The sequence below is a fragment of the Augochlora pura genome, chromosome 1 (assembly GCF_028453695.1).
Source record: "Augochlora pura isolate Apur16 chromosome 1, APUR_v2.2.1, whole genome shotgun sequence".
Taxonomy (NCBI): domain Eukaryota; kingdom Metazoa; phylum Arthropoda; class Insecta; order Hymenoptera; family Halictidae; genus Augochlora; species Augochlora pura.
The window spans coordinates 15016230-15033118 of record NC_135772.1 but is presented as its reverse complement, the minus strand read 5'-3'; the positions used below and the strand labels follow the sequence as shown (position 1 = coordinate 15033118).

The window sequence follows — 16889 nt, the reverse complement described above, 5'->3', positions numbered from 1 at the left end:
GATTTCAGTGCCCGCTGTTTCCTTGTTAGTCGCTTTTCATAGAGCAACGAAAGCGTGAACGCGGACCACGGAATTCGCTCGATTCGATCGAATAGGATCGACAGATCGTCGATTGCTGTGAAGTAAAGTTCTATTGTCTACTGTATCGAATACTGTCACCATTGATTTTCTTCCGTACAACGTTGATCGTACAACTAAAACGTGAGTATTCCAAGAAATGTTTAACAGCATCTACATTCTCCTAGAACATTTTAATACTTTCTTGATAAATATTGCTGATAAATGAAGAAATATGTGTAGTCTATATAAATCTTAGACCGGAACTAACGTTTACCTTTTTGTTTAGATAGTTAAGTTCCTAGACACTGAAGAAATGATCATAAAATAAATTGGAAAGTTATTAGGATCGCAATGATTTCACTGGCATGTCTGTCTATTACATTCCACTTCTACTTATTCTAAACACTAGCAGTAACATTCTATCGCTTCACGCATTTAATAGATTAATTTATTTCTGAACCATTAATTCTTACGAAATTATTCTACTTAAAAACAGAAATTATCTATTCGTATGAAATTGTAAAATTTTTTCGTTCGAAGTTTTCTTCGATTGTTTTAATCAAATGCTATCCAAAGCATCTGCTGCACGCATACGCAAGCTCGAAATATTGAAGTCGCTAATATAACATTCACTAACGTAATAGTTGCCGCAACATTTTTCGCACTCATGCCAACTGATTGCGCGCGCACGGTCTCGTCGAGCTGGTTAGAAAAAATTCAAATTATCCTTCTCGTTCGCGAGAGATAATTGAACCCGTACGCTGAGCCCCTATCAGCCGAGTTGAAAACCTTAAATACCGATACTACTTGCAATCACCTCTTCCTACGATGACGAGTCTATAAATTGTCGGAAGCACTTAACGCAAAGGATGTAACCTATCTCAAAGCACTGGCATTATTAAGATCAATAGCGATTATCGTTATCGTTCTGTGGCGAATTCGACGAGAAAAGCTGGCATTTACGTTCTCGAAAAGCCGGTGCCAATATCGTTCAACCAAACCATTATGTAAAGTGTTTATATTAAGTCGGTCCGCGGCGTGATGACGTCCGCACGGCGATATTATACTTTGTTGTAAATAAAAAGAGTGTTGTCTCAGGCTTGCAACTAGTGCGCCGATGCTGATTATCATGCTCGCAAAAGTGGTTGTAATTATAATGTTTATCAGTGATCCGGACTCGTCCGGATAGAGAGCCTGCGGTACACGTCGTCGTCGTTTTCACGTTTATTCTTGTATTTCTACTGTCACAGGGAAAAGAACGTAACTTTGTCAGGGTAGTATTGCCTGAGCGTCGTGACAGAATAAATTAGAGCCTGCTACGATAAGGCGAGCGAACGCGTCTTCAAATCGATGCGTCGGAGTCGTTCGTATGCGTCGCGGTGTCAATTACGTACACATTGTTATTCTTAATCGCTCGGACGTATATAATGCAGCGTTGCTCGCATTCGTTGGATATTTAAAGTTCGCGACCAATATACTGCAACGTATATGCTAATAAGTTTAATTTTGAAGGAACTACGCGCGAGATTATTTACTACGATTGACGCACGACGATTATTTAACGCTTCCGTCAAAAACAATCCAAGAAATTTATCTTGTTCGAAGTGACTTAAAGAATGGAAAAACTCGGAATATTAATTTTTCAGAGTTTATCCACGATCACAATAAAAGCTTAACCGTGTCCACTGAACTCGAGTAATAATAGCTTAATCATATCTTATCACTGGACTGTTAATTATAACACATTAGGTAATTGTTTTTAGAAAGTATATACTAGTAGGTTAAAAGAAAAGCAACCGTGTCGTTTTCAAGTTACTAGATCCACCCTCCATAGCGTAAACATTTATTAAAATACTAACGAAATGACTTGGCCGCGTCGACGGGTTTCGTATTCGTCGGTCGCTGGCTCCCGTCGTTACAAAACAAGACGTAACTATTCTGTTCTTCAAGATAAATTGCTCGATAATTTGCGATAAACATCGAAAATACATGGCACGAATAATGGAGCACCGAGATTTCGCTGGTATAAACATCGGAATAAGTCTATCGGTGAAGCAATTTATATTATTCACGATACAGCAACGACCGATCAATATAGTTTAATGCCGGCGAACGTAATTGCTACGTTAGAATCGGTGGGACCTCATCCGGCAGGCTTCAACGGCGTTATACGTATAAAGTGGGAGACCGCGCCGACCCGCGCGGCTAGTCCGAGGCGGACCATTCAAAGCGGATTTTACTCTTATCGAAACGCAGAAACGCACGGTGCAACGATGCAACCGGAGGATCCGAAAGGTTCCCGTACGCCGTGCTGCGCTGTACACTAGTGTACACTATGTAATGGTCCGGATACGTTGCGTTTCACGCACACGTGTGTACACGCCACGGTAGAACGAAATCAAATACGATCCGATCGGGGACCCGCTATTTCTGCTCGGTACAGTCCTTGACAAAACGCTGCCAACGGCCACGGGAAGCGATAGGCAGAGGGGCAAGCCAGTCGGACACGATCGCGACGCCAAAGTAACACTTTGTAGCGAAACGGTGGCTGATCCGAGCCGCGCCGCGGCGCGGCGCGACGATCCCGTGCCCGCTGGTATTCGCGCGATTCGATGTTTCGATTATGCAAACCGATCTATTTTCAGTGTTCACTCCCGCGCGTACCCGTGTCGTGCCGGTCTAAGGACTTTTACACCATTTGCCCGGAAGCCGCCGGATAAGAAAGGAATTTCGAAGAACGCGCGCACCACGCGACGCCTCGAAAGAAAACGACGAGAAGCTAATGGCGGTCGAGAGTTATATTAGGCTGCAGCATAAGTGCCGTCTGTTGATATCTCGTTGAATACAAAGTATAAGGGGCGGCAGCCGGAGGCAGCTTCGCCAGAATCGTTTTGCGGATCACGGGCCAGGATCGCGGTAACTAAAATATTAACGCGTTCGTCGTCGCTCTGGCGCGTCGTCCACAAAATTGTCCCCGTTGATTGAAAAAGTCATTTTTGCACGAATATATCGAATGCGACGAATTTGATCGATGATATTAATTATCGATTGATTATATTATACCCTTTGCACTCCAATAGTGACTCTGAGGTGCCACTAAAAATTTTCATGTCACGTTCTAGAATTATTTCCACATTGTTAACCTTATTTATATTTTTAGAGACTGTTAAAAGTATAACTGTCGTGTGAGTCATAAGACTCGATTACGTACGCAGAAGATGCAATATGTCGTGTAAAATGAAGATACCGTGAGTCAGAAAGCGAGTTTGGATTAGACGTTAAAACCGCTTCGAGTTGCAAATCGTGCCAAATGAGAAAAGACAAAAGCAATCGCGGCTATGGTAATCTTTAATAAATCTTTATTTATTAAAAGCCTGTCCAAATGTTCATAAAGATTGTATCAGTTCAACGAATTTATTGGATTTGTAAACAGTTTGATTTTTCGGGACGTGCCTATGCTTGCCCTCTTCGTGAAGAGGGTAAATAAACCCTTAAAGATTTCGAACGGTTTTGTATATTTTCTCGCAAAGAGGCTAAGCGGAACGAAATACGAGGAGGCGCTTTGGCCACGTCCACTTGGGACTTCCTTATTTTTCCCGGAGACGTTTCTCATGTCGAAGGGACCTGGAACAGTCGAAACAATCGTTGAAAATATATTCTCTATTGTGCAGAATTTTGTCATCGCTAATCCCTTTTTTTCCAGTTCAATTATTCAACCACTCGCCAGTCACCCTATAAATTGTAAATAAAGTCGGTAAATTGCAATTAAACGAGGTATTAACAAGCTATTTTTACAGATTCTTATTTAGCTTTCAGCTAATTTTGTATTAAAACCTTTGACAGTTTCCAAATTATAATTATCTTCAATCGTATCGTAAATCGCTTAGTACTTCTTAATAATAAAACTCGAATACTATGGGCAGTAATTATAAACAATAAACTTATTAATTATAAATAATAAACTTAAAGTAACTTTCACATTGTTACTGATATCTAAACAAAAACTTAACAAGATACCGTATTTATATATTTATATTATTCCCAATATGAAAATATAGAAATATGGCATTAAGTTAAGTGTTCGTTTAAATATCATTAAGTGAGTAAAAGTTACTTTGAGTCTTTAATTATTCACACCGCTGTGCATGACAAAACGGTTCAAGTAACGCGCACAGATTCCGCGAAGCGTAATTCTGCGCAGCCGGACGAACATAGCCGCGAAAAGTTGACGCCAAGGAGTCCGAACAGTCAGTCTCTCGCAATACCGTTTTTCGTTCGCACTTTATAAATACAATCGACACTACACAGCGGATGCCAAAATAATACAAAGATATAAATGATATAATTGATACAATTAAGTGTAAAAACCGAGGGAATTCGTGCCAACGACACTTGCCAACTGCTAGTTCTCAGAGCGAACTTGAGAGACACTATACGTATAAACTAACATTGCTGATATAGTTGCGTCGAAAATTAGACACCAATCGACAGAGTGCTTGGCGATAATTTATTCATAACTAGCGGTGCAAGCTTTTAGATTTGCTTCGCTCCTTACGCCTCGCATTTGTGTATCATTTGTAATGTAAAGTACGTTTTTCTTCAACTTACTTCGATATTTTTTTTCTGAAGAAAATATACGTTTATTTGTACATGTTTCAACACGTTTACAAATATTTTTGGATTCGAAAAAAATTGAAAATGATGCCATTGGCTACTTTGAAACGTAAAGTTCATAACTGTTCATGTCTCGTTGAATACGTTTAATTTGTTAGACCATGCTTTCTAACTGTAAGTATCGCGAATGCTCGAAAAGGATTTTTCTGTAACAACGGTAGAACGCCAATAGCATCGTCGCACTCAGTGAACTATGCCAGTGCTCCGACGTGGTCATAACTTTTTTGCGACGAGTCTCTCTTTGGGATTTGGATGAACAACGTAAAGCGTAAGCGGGCAGTAAACCAAGTTTTATCATAAAATTTCATTGTTAGTACTCGACGAACCACTTTATTCCGTTTTACATCCGTCCGCTCGTTCCCGACGGTTTCCGCTATTCTCCGATTTATATCAACAAATTGGACAAGTACGGCAATAATTACAGATCCCGATTAATCAGCGTTAACCGGTTAACCGTTAAATGATGCCGGGTTTATTAAAAACCAGTTTCATAGTTAGTCGGCCGAGCATGCTGTGATCCTTCTAGCTCTCCATACGTGTTACTCGACTGCAGGATAAATTAATGCACGCTTACAGTTGTCTAAATTGTTCGAATAAGGCTGAACGCTCTCGGCGCACGGATTATAATGTATGGAAAAGTGTACGAGTAATTAGAAGCGTTGGGCAATTTGCTTACTCAGGCGCAACATTTTCCTTATCGTTGCTAATAATCGGTTTAGTGGTAATTATCGTGAACTTAATCTAGCTTGGAGTGTATGTAGACTCCTGGAGAATGTTCATGACAATTTATGATGACGTCGACTTTGTAAAAAGTGTTTGCACAACTTTGTAATTTACTCGAGTCAGACAAAATACTCTAATACTTTATGTTATATAAAATATAAAATAAAAAGTGTGCTATTTAAATATTATTATGAGATATTGATTTATTTCAATTTATTTCAAGAATACTTCTTTTACTGCAACTACCTCTTCTTTCAAACAACAATATGCAATGAATCATTTCTGGAAATTATAAAAACAAATTTATTTTGATATAAAAATTGAAAAATTGACTTTTAGCCGCATATTATCGCTTCTCGGATTTACCGTGCAGCGTTCGCGAGCATTATCTGGGGAGCAGCGCTCCTCCGATGTTTAGTATTCCCAACTATTCCCTGGATCAACAATGATTCCGATGCAGAACAGCGATTGCTCAAGCAACTGCTTCATTCAGAGTGCGTCTAGTTCTGCGACGGCGGGGAAAGGGCAGGACGCAATTTCTCAAGTTCTATACGACAAATCAGCGGTGATATACAGGACTTCGACCCCAATTTGTATAAATTACGGTGAAAATGAGGCGCTGCCCACACGAGCCACCGCCTCTTCGGGGTGCATCGTATTCTTTCACCGGGACGTATCCGAGAAGATAAAGCGCAACGAGAGAGGAATACGTTCACGGGCCAATGCGCGCAACAGTGTCGGCCGGCGCGGCGAAAATATTTCATCGCATGGCGCGATACCTGGCACCGCCGCCGCTGTCGCGTTCATTCTTCGGGCGCAAATAAATCGTTCCGCTTGGAGTAACGATCACGAGAGAGGGGTCTCTCCCACTCGGGACGAGGCTCCTCTACCGCAAGCTACTTGATGACTTTACTCAACATGTCTAACATCGCAAACGAGTTAATCGTGTGAACATTATGATTTTCCATCTTCCATCGCGTTTCCCTTCTCAGGCTATTTACAGTGTAACTAGCGATTCTGGAGCCGGGTCTAGCCAATCCAATTAGTAGATCGCATAATTAACTGTTATCACGGCATAACTATAAAATGTAAATGCGAGAAATGTTTCTCTTTCTTCTTTCTTTCGATGATTTTTCGTCTCACGTGTAAATTTTCATTACTCAAAATACTGTAATGCGTGGTTTGGTATTTCATTTTTTTCGTAATGAAAATAGTAAAAATATAATCGCTACTTTGTGGAAGATTTGAGATTAAAATATATAAGTCGTGCGTAGTGCTGTTAGTACATTCTGTCTTAATGCACTCGGAACATCGACGCAAATTTCTAATTTTCCAATTCATTTCGATTTCACCTAGCGATCGGTATAATGTGCGTTGAAAGCCATTAAAGGCAGGCTTTACGATTTCGTTGATATCTTGCTCAGAAAATGTTAAAAAATAATCATTGCATCATCATCGCCGTTCACTACTTTTTTTTATTTTCACACAGACATTTCCAGCGTTTCGTAATTAACGCGCGTTCGTTTAATATTAGCTTGCACCAAATATCTTTATTAAATATTGCGTGAAATAGTATAGCCGCCACATAATCCAAAGAAAAAGAGAGAGAGAGGCAGAGAGATAACTCGATTCCAAACGCTTTGGTTTAATCGAAAGAATCTGTACGGTCTCAAACCATGCAGGTACAAATTGCACACAATCCAACAAAGCATAAAAGGAATAACTGCAAGGAGGGTGGCGGGGTGGGATTCCGACGGTGGAGGGTAGGGGAGGGGAGGCGGGTGGAGCCGATTGAAGATATGATACTTCCGAAACTCGTCTTCGAGGGCCCGTGCATGCATGCACATGCACGCGCACGCGTGCTTAACACAGATGCCGTGCATAAACTCACGGCACAATGCAGTGCATGTACACCTGAGGTATTGCGTGCCGGTCGTTTGTGGTGAAGAAAATGCGAAAGTGGAGAAAGGGACGCCAGGAGATGAAAGAAACATGTAACGGCCAAGAATTGCGGACGGTGCATGTAAATCCCTTTCGTTAAACGATTTTCGCTCGATATAATTAAAGGTTTCGATCGATCATGGTACAACATCTTAAATGCAATGTGCTAAAAAGCTACGATCCGCGAAGCGAAGAAATATTATTAAGATTTTATTTTCGATACGGTTTTGAAACAATGTTAAGGTTCGACGGTGTCCGATCGTTCGGCTTTTAAGATCGTATTCTCGCAAATTCAATCCATCGATTTCACGGAAAAACAGATACATGTTGAAATTTCCATACTTCTGCAACCATTTGTTTAAGAATGTCTTACGCCATAATTTAGCATATACACATTTACACGTAAAGTTAAATTTTTTATGTTCTTCGTACTCCAGTTAAAGGATTATTAAGCCTCAAGCAATTTCTTGTCCCATTCATTTGAAAAATATGACCGCTTCCTAAATTCTTCGAATTATTTAATGTTTCACGTATACATAATTGTCATAAATATCCACGAAATGCATAGCCTCGTAATGTGCATTACAATACATACATGTTGCGTTAATTATATATCGTACCGCGGCCTGTTTTTGACGAATCTTCCTTGGCAAGCCATGGATAAAGTATTCGCAACAACAGAAGGGAATAACGCAGAAAGTGCCATAAAAATGTAAGAAAACACGAACGGATACTTGGCTCATGGACAAAGAATCGGAAACGAAAGGAAGAAGTACAAAACCATTGGAACAAAATCAGGAATACACGGAATCGAACGTGGCGGTTAAATGAACGGGTAAAATTCAAGGATAGTTACCTGTCCGTTTGCGCCGTCGAAAGAAGCTCATCAACGGCGAAATACTGAAATAATGTGAGGCAGACACGTGAGAAACATGACAAATTTCGGATCTGAACACGAATGTTTTCCAGAACGGTTGCAAGAACAGAGGAGAGGATCGTGTACTCTTCGGAACCTTGGTCTCGTTTTGCTCGCACTCTGGGCAGATGTGATTTTCGTGTTGGATACATGCAACAGTAATTTGACGCAGTTTTGATACCTCCGACTTAAATATAGAAATCACGAATCTGGCTATAATTTGCTTTGCAAAAATATTCGTGGCCATTAGCGAGACTCCGCCGCCGGAAAAGGAGCAACAAATTCGTAGAAATCTCGACACGCGCAAATGTGATTGAATATTTTGAGGATATTTTTAATACCTATATAGACAAATTTCACGCAACTGACAGAAAACAGCAAATTGTACCCTAATATCGAATGGGAACAACGTTTTCACAGATTGGTCGATTTATGTGAATAAATAAAATTCTTATTCTTTACAAAATTGTTGTAAGAATGATATTGATGTAACATAGACTTTCTATTCCTTATGTTATTAACAAACTAGAGAATTAAAAATTCTCGTAAGACAAAACTCCAACAAAAATCAAAGCTTCGAATTTCGAAAATACTTTTATATTTCTTTCTATTAAAAACTATAGTATTAGTATAGTAACTTATAGTATAGTATAGTAACTTATGAAAAAGTTCTGGAATTATCTCAAACCGTGATTTAATCGTTAAAAATTTAATTTCTCGGTAATATAACAGGAATCAGTTTGAATCGACTGGTTCCAAATGCTGATTATAAAAAATTCGAGTTCACCTGTATTGTCACTGTTGATTCATTGTACGTGATAATTCGACGTAGAACATTGTTTCGTAGAACATTGCGAAATTATTATAGATGAACCAAAAACATCAGGCGTCATTTCTCGTGCGCCTCGCTGGAATTTTGAAACTCCAACGTAATACGCAATCTGTTAAATAAAGAGAAAATCAGGGGTTACTTGAATCATTTTCTGCGCAGACGTTTCTGTGGAACTAGAGTGAATCGAATTTTCCGAACTCACGCGAACATTTGTCTTAATAAGCATCGCTCTGTTCGTGTAGTTTTAAGAAACTTCCTCTCCACGCGAATTCGTGCTGTTCTCTTCTCGCCGCATGTTTCGCACTCGTTCGTTTCCAAGATACAAAACGCAAATCACAGTTCGTGTTTCTAATTGTATGCCTCGATACGTAAACATCAATCGTTTCGCGACGGATGGATCCCGCAGCCGGTAATTAGATTGTGGTACTTTTTGCCAGATGTATTTACGTTATTACACATTATACAAAACGTTGCGACGCCGTTACTAACAATTCGCATGGTCTCGTCGTTCCACGGGTCCATCGGCGGAGGGGGACGGGATAGAGGGGGTGGTTCTTCAGTCTCAATTATCTTTTCTGCGAATGCCCCACGAATCTACGATGTCCGATGTAATTGCTCTATAATTTTTTTAACTACTTAAATGTGCTACGACCGCGTAATTCTTATCCGAGGGAAGTATAGACTGCACAGTAGCTACTATGAATCGCCGCGTAATTACAGTAGCGATTTGTTATTTCCATGACGGTGGCTGTAAAACTTTCGTGAAATTAATTTTACTAGCGAATTAATGAAATTAATACTCGTATTTAATTATACACGGAGCCGGGAAATGTGACATAAAACCTATACGTCACGGTTGTTACGTATCGAGATTTTTCTGCATGTTCATAGTGATTCTTTTTGATCCCTTCGCGACCCTTAAATCAAAATTAAAATGTACTTGTTTCTTCTTTCAACAACTTTTACAAGTTAATAGAAATATGACATTGTAAGTGCATGAAGCGTGAAAAAAACAACTGATTCCTTACACCTTAACAATAACAATTTAAGCACTTTTAGAGAAGTGACTAGATATACCAACGCACTATAGAGGAATATATTCATCAACACAGTGGTATTAATTAAAACATCATTACTCTTCAGCATTGATTGAGGAAGCGTTCAGTATGTAGCGACTTGTTTTTACAAGACTATGGAAATAGACACGTAATTAAGCGAGACAATGTATAGAGCTAGTTTCTTTCGTTATGAAGTTAATTACTATCCTCACTCTTAGCGACGTATCACTGTCTCCTTTTCGGAACGTAACACCTTATGCGATGACCATTTCATAGAATCAGTGTTTTTGTCGCACTTTGCTTCGTCACCTCTCTGTGCTCTTCTTACGCCTTTCCCGGTTTCTTTCGTTTCCCCCTATTCCACTCACGTTCTCTTTCTTCCCGACCTTCTTCGTCCCGCAATTGTAACGCTCGAGTTCTCTTTTGTTCCTTCTGGCTCCCAGTCTCTCTTTCCCTATCCAGGCCTCTCTTTCCATCTAGTTAAACCAAGAATAACTTAAAAGCAGGGCACGATCCTCCGTGATCCGAACCTTCACGGGGTTCTCGAGGAAAATACCTCAATGTCTTGACCGCTTGACGCGTTCTTTAGACCAACCGAGTATTAAAGGCTAATTCAAACCCCTTTCCTTCAATCGGACGTCTTTATAGCCCGGGTAGCACAGTGAACCGTGGGCTGATTCCTACGGTCAAACGCTACAGGCGTTTGATCTGCGAGAATCAAAACTTCGAGATACACGGCACCAGTATACGAGCAGCCATAACGTTTACGCATCGAACGTTATGCTTATTTCTTTATGGAGAAATTTTATATACGAGATTCTCGAGCAATCTTTGCGCAGTATAAAAATGTCCTGAATTGATTACGAGAGGCTCGAGACACTACTCTGTTTTATTGCATAAATCCCGTATTTCAGTCATTGTTATATTGCGAATTTTTGTGCAAGCATGAATTTTCCTTCAACTGATTTATAATAAGTGAAAGGGAAGAAAATCGTAATTAATTCTTCCAAGTACTTTATAATACCGAATTTTAGTACTACAAATGCATAAATGTCGCTATCTGTTTATGAGATTGTAATTAACGTTTTACAGATAATGAATGACGTGTAACCTTTTTATTTAGTTTCATATAACCTCAAAATCAGATTTATAAAATATTAAAAGTGGCTTATAGAATATTAAAAGAGGTTCGAATAAAAAAGTTAAGAAACGAGAATTCTTTATTTTCTTTATCGTTGTCTTTCCAAGTAAGAGAAAAATTAAAAAAGAAGCATTTTAATAATCGTCTGGAAGATTAGTTAATCTATTACTTAAGAAAACTTCGAGTCGTTTAGTTAAGTTTTAAAATAAGTTATTGCGTTTTAAGAGGTTTACGAACGCGTTTGTGGGACACCGTATATGGTACATTAAATAAAACAGTTACACGTAGCACGATCTGTAACAGGATAAAACAATGGAATCGTTGACACTATTATAAACAAATACATACATCAATCATTTTTCGAGCATCGACGTGCTCGGATATTAATGCGAGTCACCGCAGCTCCAACGTTCGTGGGCGGTGGTACTGTGAGGTTTTTTGCTGCGTGTAACTGCCACAGTCAGAGATCATTTCGATAAAGGGGTTGCAGTGGAATATTCCTGCTGTTGTAATTTGCTATACCTTTGTTCCAATGAAGCAAAGCCGAACGACTGCACTTGGGCAAATTATTAATCCTGCGAGGACTAACTACACGCTTTGATGCTAAGCAAGTTATGTGCCTGTGTAAAATAACCATTTGTTTCGAAGCCTTTATCGAATAGACAAATTATTATCGTAATGTAATTCCGTCAAAGCATTCTAGATAAGACGAATAATGTATTTGAAACAATTTAAAACAGAAAACTACGAGTAGAACGAATCGTTTTTAATGTTGATAGCGACAACATTCTCAATCGAAGGATCCACTTCTGATATTGTCGTCGAATGTGTCTTAATGGTCATTGTTCGTGCGAGATATTTGCTTCGGATCTGTTTTATTGTATGATTTCTGATTGGTCTAAGATGATAAACCATCGATCGAACATAGTAATGCGATTCTTCGATATCTCTACACTTTTCTGTTTGAAATATCCATCCAATCATCGGTCAAAATTCTCTTTTTTCGTTGAACTCGTCCTGGGTTTCTTGCCGTACGGAATGCGCTGCGCCATCATTACAAGCACGAAGAACTTTTATTCTGCTATGCCCTCCCAACGAAGCCTGTCTTCGCACATTGGCCGCAGGCAATTTATAATTTCGTGTCGCGATCCGTGGCAAAGCGAAATTTATTTCATGCGTTCGAAACTAGTGATTACGAATATTATTTGCAGATAATACTGTTAAATCATTTCTTACAACGGATCATACAAATTGTATTAATTAATTATAGAAACTAGCTCTAAAAATATCTTTACGTAATTTTCGGATCGTAAAATTCGAATTTATTAATTGTAGAAACCAGTTGCAAATACATAATTTTCTAAATTGTTTTCAATTTTGTATAACCACCTTCATTAAACGCGTGAACGTTATCAATTATTATTTTCATTTAAAGTTTATTCTAATGTACCTCGATACTTTGTTTCGAGAATTATTATTTTAAAAATTGTATGATTGTAACTAAATTGTTTTTTTATTATCTCAGAAGAGAAAACATTCTATTCTTTAAAATGGGAATACAACGAATTTATCGATCGTTATGTCGTAAAACAATTTCCATAAACAAAAGTGTACGCCTATGTATTTTGTAACACGTTTTAATTGCAACGAGTAAAAATATCTCCTGTTACAGTATACCAGTCTTACCATCGCAATATGTCTGCCTCTTTAGAGTTGCATTATTATGCCCACTGTTCGACGGGGTAAGACAACGCTCGAGGAATCGCGCTTCAATCTTATCCGAACGGGAAAGGAGGGGATAATTATGTGCAAGTAAGAGGGGAAAGACAGAAACGAAACGCCGGTAAACGGAACGATGGAAACGGAACGCTATTTAACTTTCAGTGATTCGACTATAAAAACGCAAACCTGCCACATAATTCACCCATACGTGAAGAAAGTCTTTATATGCACAACATTTAATTATATCATATTTACGTAATCTGTCATTTTTGAGATTCGCTCTCTATACTTAATAAGCATTTTGAAATACATTCTATTGTAATATGCACATTAATTGAATTACCTTTGTTTTATGAAAAGTTTTATGATTGGTACTCAATACTTGAATTAATAAATAAAGTGACGTTAATAAAAAATATAAAACCGGTCATTTTGATGGCTATGGTTCGTTTAGTATTAATCTTTAGACTGTTTCGTTGCCAAATATACATACCAAATCACTAATATTCTACCATATTTTAAAGAAGAGGTACTTTTTTTCAAATTTAGTCCATCCTCCATTCTCCCAAATATTATTGACTCTATTTAGCATCATGCTGCCAATCTAAAAATTGAAAAACACAAAATTGTTAATTTTGTTGAAAATTGAGATTCGACCGTGAAGCTACCTGTCTGTATAATCGATGGATAAATAAAACGAAGCTGCGAATCGTAAAAATGATCGATTTCTAGTCACCTGTTTCGAGGCTGATCAATTCGGGTAGATTTACGAGCTACCTCGAAACAATTCAGTCCAGCTGCCCCGCGCAGGGGTCGACCGGCGTTGCCCGGCATCTCCGGAACGCGTAAAATCCGTTTCCACCGCAACGACGACAGTTGTCGTGGTTCAATCAGTAAATTCAACCGCAAGTAAAGTACCTCCAGGATATCGCGTGTGCACACGTATCTGTCGCTGACTATCGGACGATGAATCTACTCCCAGGACGTTTTACGATCGTCCTTCCACCCCTGGCACTCCTAAACTCAACAGCCTCCCCCGCAACTCGGTGTTTTCCCTCGTCAACGGCGCAGTATACTTTCCGGCTTGCCTCAATTATACGTAAGCGAGCAACCGGCGTCGTTCCTTTACGGGAAAGTAAGTGTGTTGACGCTTCCAACCTCTTCTCGGCCGACCACGGAAAAATCATATTCAATATCGATGTAAATTGCTTAATTCTTCTCGCGTCGGACGGCGTCGCACGGTGGTCCACGTTTTAATGGGCCTATTACTTCTGCGTTTAATATTCCCTGAGTTATACCCGTTATTCCTGGGAACTACTAGAATCTTTACTACTTATTTCAGTCGCGGCATCGTTCCGGAGACGGTCTAGGTATGTAATTGGAGTCGAACAGGGTCCAATTGACACTTTTCTGGCATCGAAAGAATCCAATTTTACCTTTGTACGGAATTTTTAAGGCGCTTGATATCAATGATACTAAACCAATGATAGAAACCATCAATGATACTAAAAAATGATTCAAAAGAAATTTGACAGTAATTTAGAAAATTAATTTAATATTGATAAGATTTTTCTAGCTGAACGCATCGAGGACATATGAATCCGAAGAATAAATTCATTTCATTTACTGTTTACAATTTATGCGATTCATTGTCGGTCATTTCATATGCGTTGAAAAATACACAACCAGGTATCTGTTGCAAAATTTTGCTGATAGAGGTTATTAACATTGCTAAATTCGTTTTAATATTAGCATCGATATGCAACATGAAAAGTATACATTTACAGTAGTTAAGACACAAAAGTTCATAACTTCTAACGTCTCAAAAATATTCTTGAGTTGTTCAGCGGGCTTCAGGTGAACCGTACTATGCATATAAGGAATACGTCGGAATCCGCAGGTGCAAAAGGAACTGCCCGACTGCGTTCAATAGACCGGGTTTCTGTGACAAAATCAGGTTGAATAAACGGAGTCCCAATAAATGAGCTTTTATAGTGACTCGAAAACTATAAATCGTCGACTGAAAAGGGACAACCTACGTAACGACCGCATAAATATATTAATTATGCAGGTTTTAGGATAAGCAGAACGATTTTGTGCAGAAACTTGTAACGATATTTATCTCGCCGTTGGCATAAAAACTTCGAGCCACAGCTCCATAAACCGAGAGAGAGAGTGAGAGGAAGAGAGAGAGAGGGAGATGTGTAAAATATTTTATTTTTCATCGAATGGTTACCAACGGCGCTTCGGTTATCTATAAAGTGAGAACGCTAGGGTATGGGTGCAAGGGACTGTTTATGTAAAATCAAGGAAAGGAAAATATTAAATATAAGCCTCGTGTGTATATATCAAGTCCTTTTTGCGTGGCGAGATTCGTTTTACGACTTGAACGCTGTTTGCACAGGCATTCGCACTTACACTCCTATGGCTACGTTCTCCACTTTGCAACTGCGGCATAGTCATTCAAGAATGCGCAAATTGAATTATTGAAGTATTCACGGCTTCTAGTTTAACTGCATCCTACATACATAAAGAAATTCGATGCACGTCTAATTTAGCAGTGTGCTCTTACGTATGACTTCCAGTCCAACACGGAATTAAAAATTGCTTTTACAATCAGTGTTTATTATAAAAAAATCGTTTACACAATTTCTAATCGGGTGTAGAAAAAAATCAATAGATCTTTATTAAATCAGATATCATTCTAAATTTCAATATTTTCCTGGCATTTTGTAATACTAATTTCGAAACCTAGTAGAGTGTCGCATTAACAAAAGACATTCTCATCAGTTCGTATAACTGAATAGTTTCACGAAGCTGCGGATTCGAATTGCTGACATAATTGCGCCCGTTTTTGTCGTGCATAAACGTACGTAACGTTTCCGGTTGTGCACTTGGCTAATTTTACGTTTCCTCCAGTAACAGCTAATATCGTCCACATGCATCAAGAAATCTAGATAATACTAACATCATAAAAGCGTAATCACTGACACCATTTGTATCGCAATGGATCCATTGATCGATATAGATTCGTCAGAAACAAGTTACACGTTGTTCAGCTCAGCTCAGTATACGATTTGACTTTTAAATCATAAAATGATAATTAGTCTTTATCCAAATCTACAATTATATATTTTTTCTTACTTTTACTTAATAAAGGTGCTGATAAAACTGGGACATCCTGCTACAAACACACACATATTTGCTTTCCTCTTCAATATACAGTTTCGAAAGTATGGTTGTACTTCTTTATATTTTCTAAAAATATTTGTATAAAAGATCTTCTAACGGAATAACATTACACCTCACTCATGTTCGTATATGTAGATATTTCAAATAAGAAACATATTTGGAATATAATTGAAGTGTAAATTGAAATAATCTTAACAACAATCTGATATAAGCAAATTTTTCTCTCCTACCTGAAAGTTATCTTTATCTGTCCTTACTTGAACGTAGAATTTGAAAATATATTTCAACCTTTTGTTTTGTAATTGTTCTCTAGCAGTCCTCTTGGGTGGTCACAGTGTAATAGTCGAATCAGGGAAGGAATCGATTAAGGTTAAGGCGGTAGAAGCGGGTTAAGGAAACAAATTTCTTACCAAATACACGATTGCCGTGAGTTTCCTGTTAGCAGACGTATTGGTTCGGATAGATCCGTGGCGGAGAGCGATGATTCAAGCGATCATCGGCATCACGGCCACCGATAAATGGCGCGCTCAAATGCGCGACAGTTCGCGCGGGCAAGGTTCTCAATGACAACGTCGACGTCGGTGTCGGTGCATCGTCCACGTAGGTAATTTCTACACGGCGGTCGGATGG

General features: G+C 38.8%; 1 protein-coding gene across 1 annotated transcript in view; it reads left to right on the top strand.

The window, feature by feature from the left end:
* The first annotated feature begins 65 nt into the window (after nt 1-65).
* LOC144472121 (uncharacterized) overlaps nt 66-16889 on the top strand; it is a 67082-nt gene continuing 50258 nt past the window's right edge. The window contains exon 1 of the mRNA XM_078184880.1: nt 66-201. The gene's annotated coding sequence lies outside the window, so the exon portion shown is untranslated. The remainder of the gene's footprint in view (nt 202-16889) is intronic.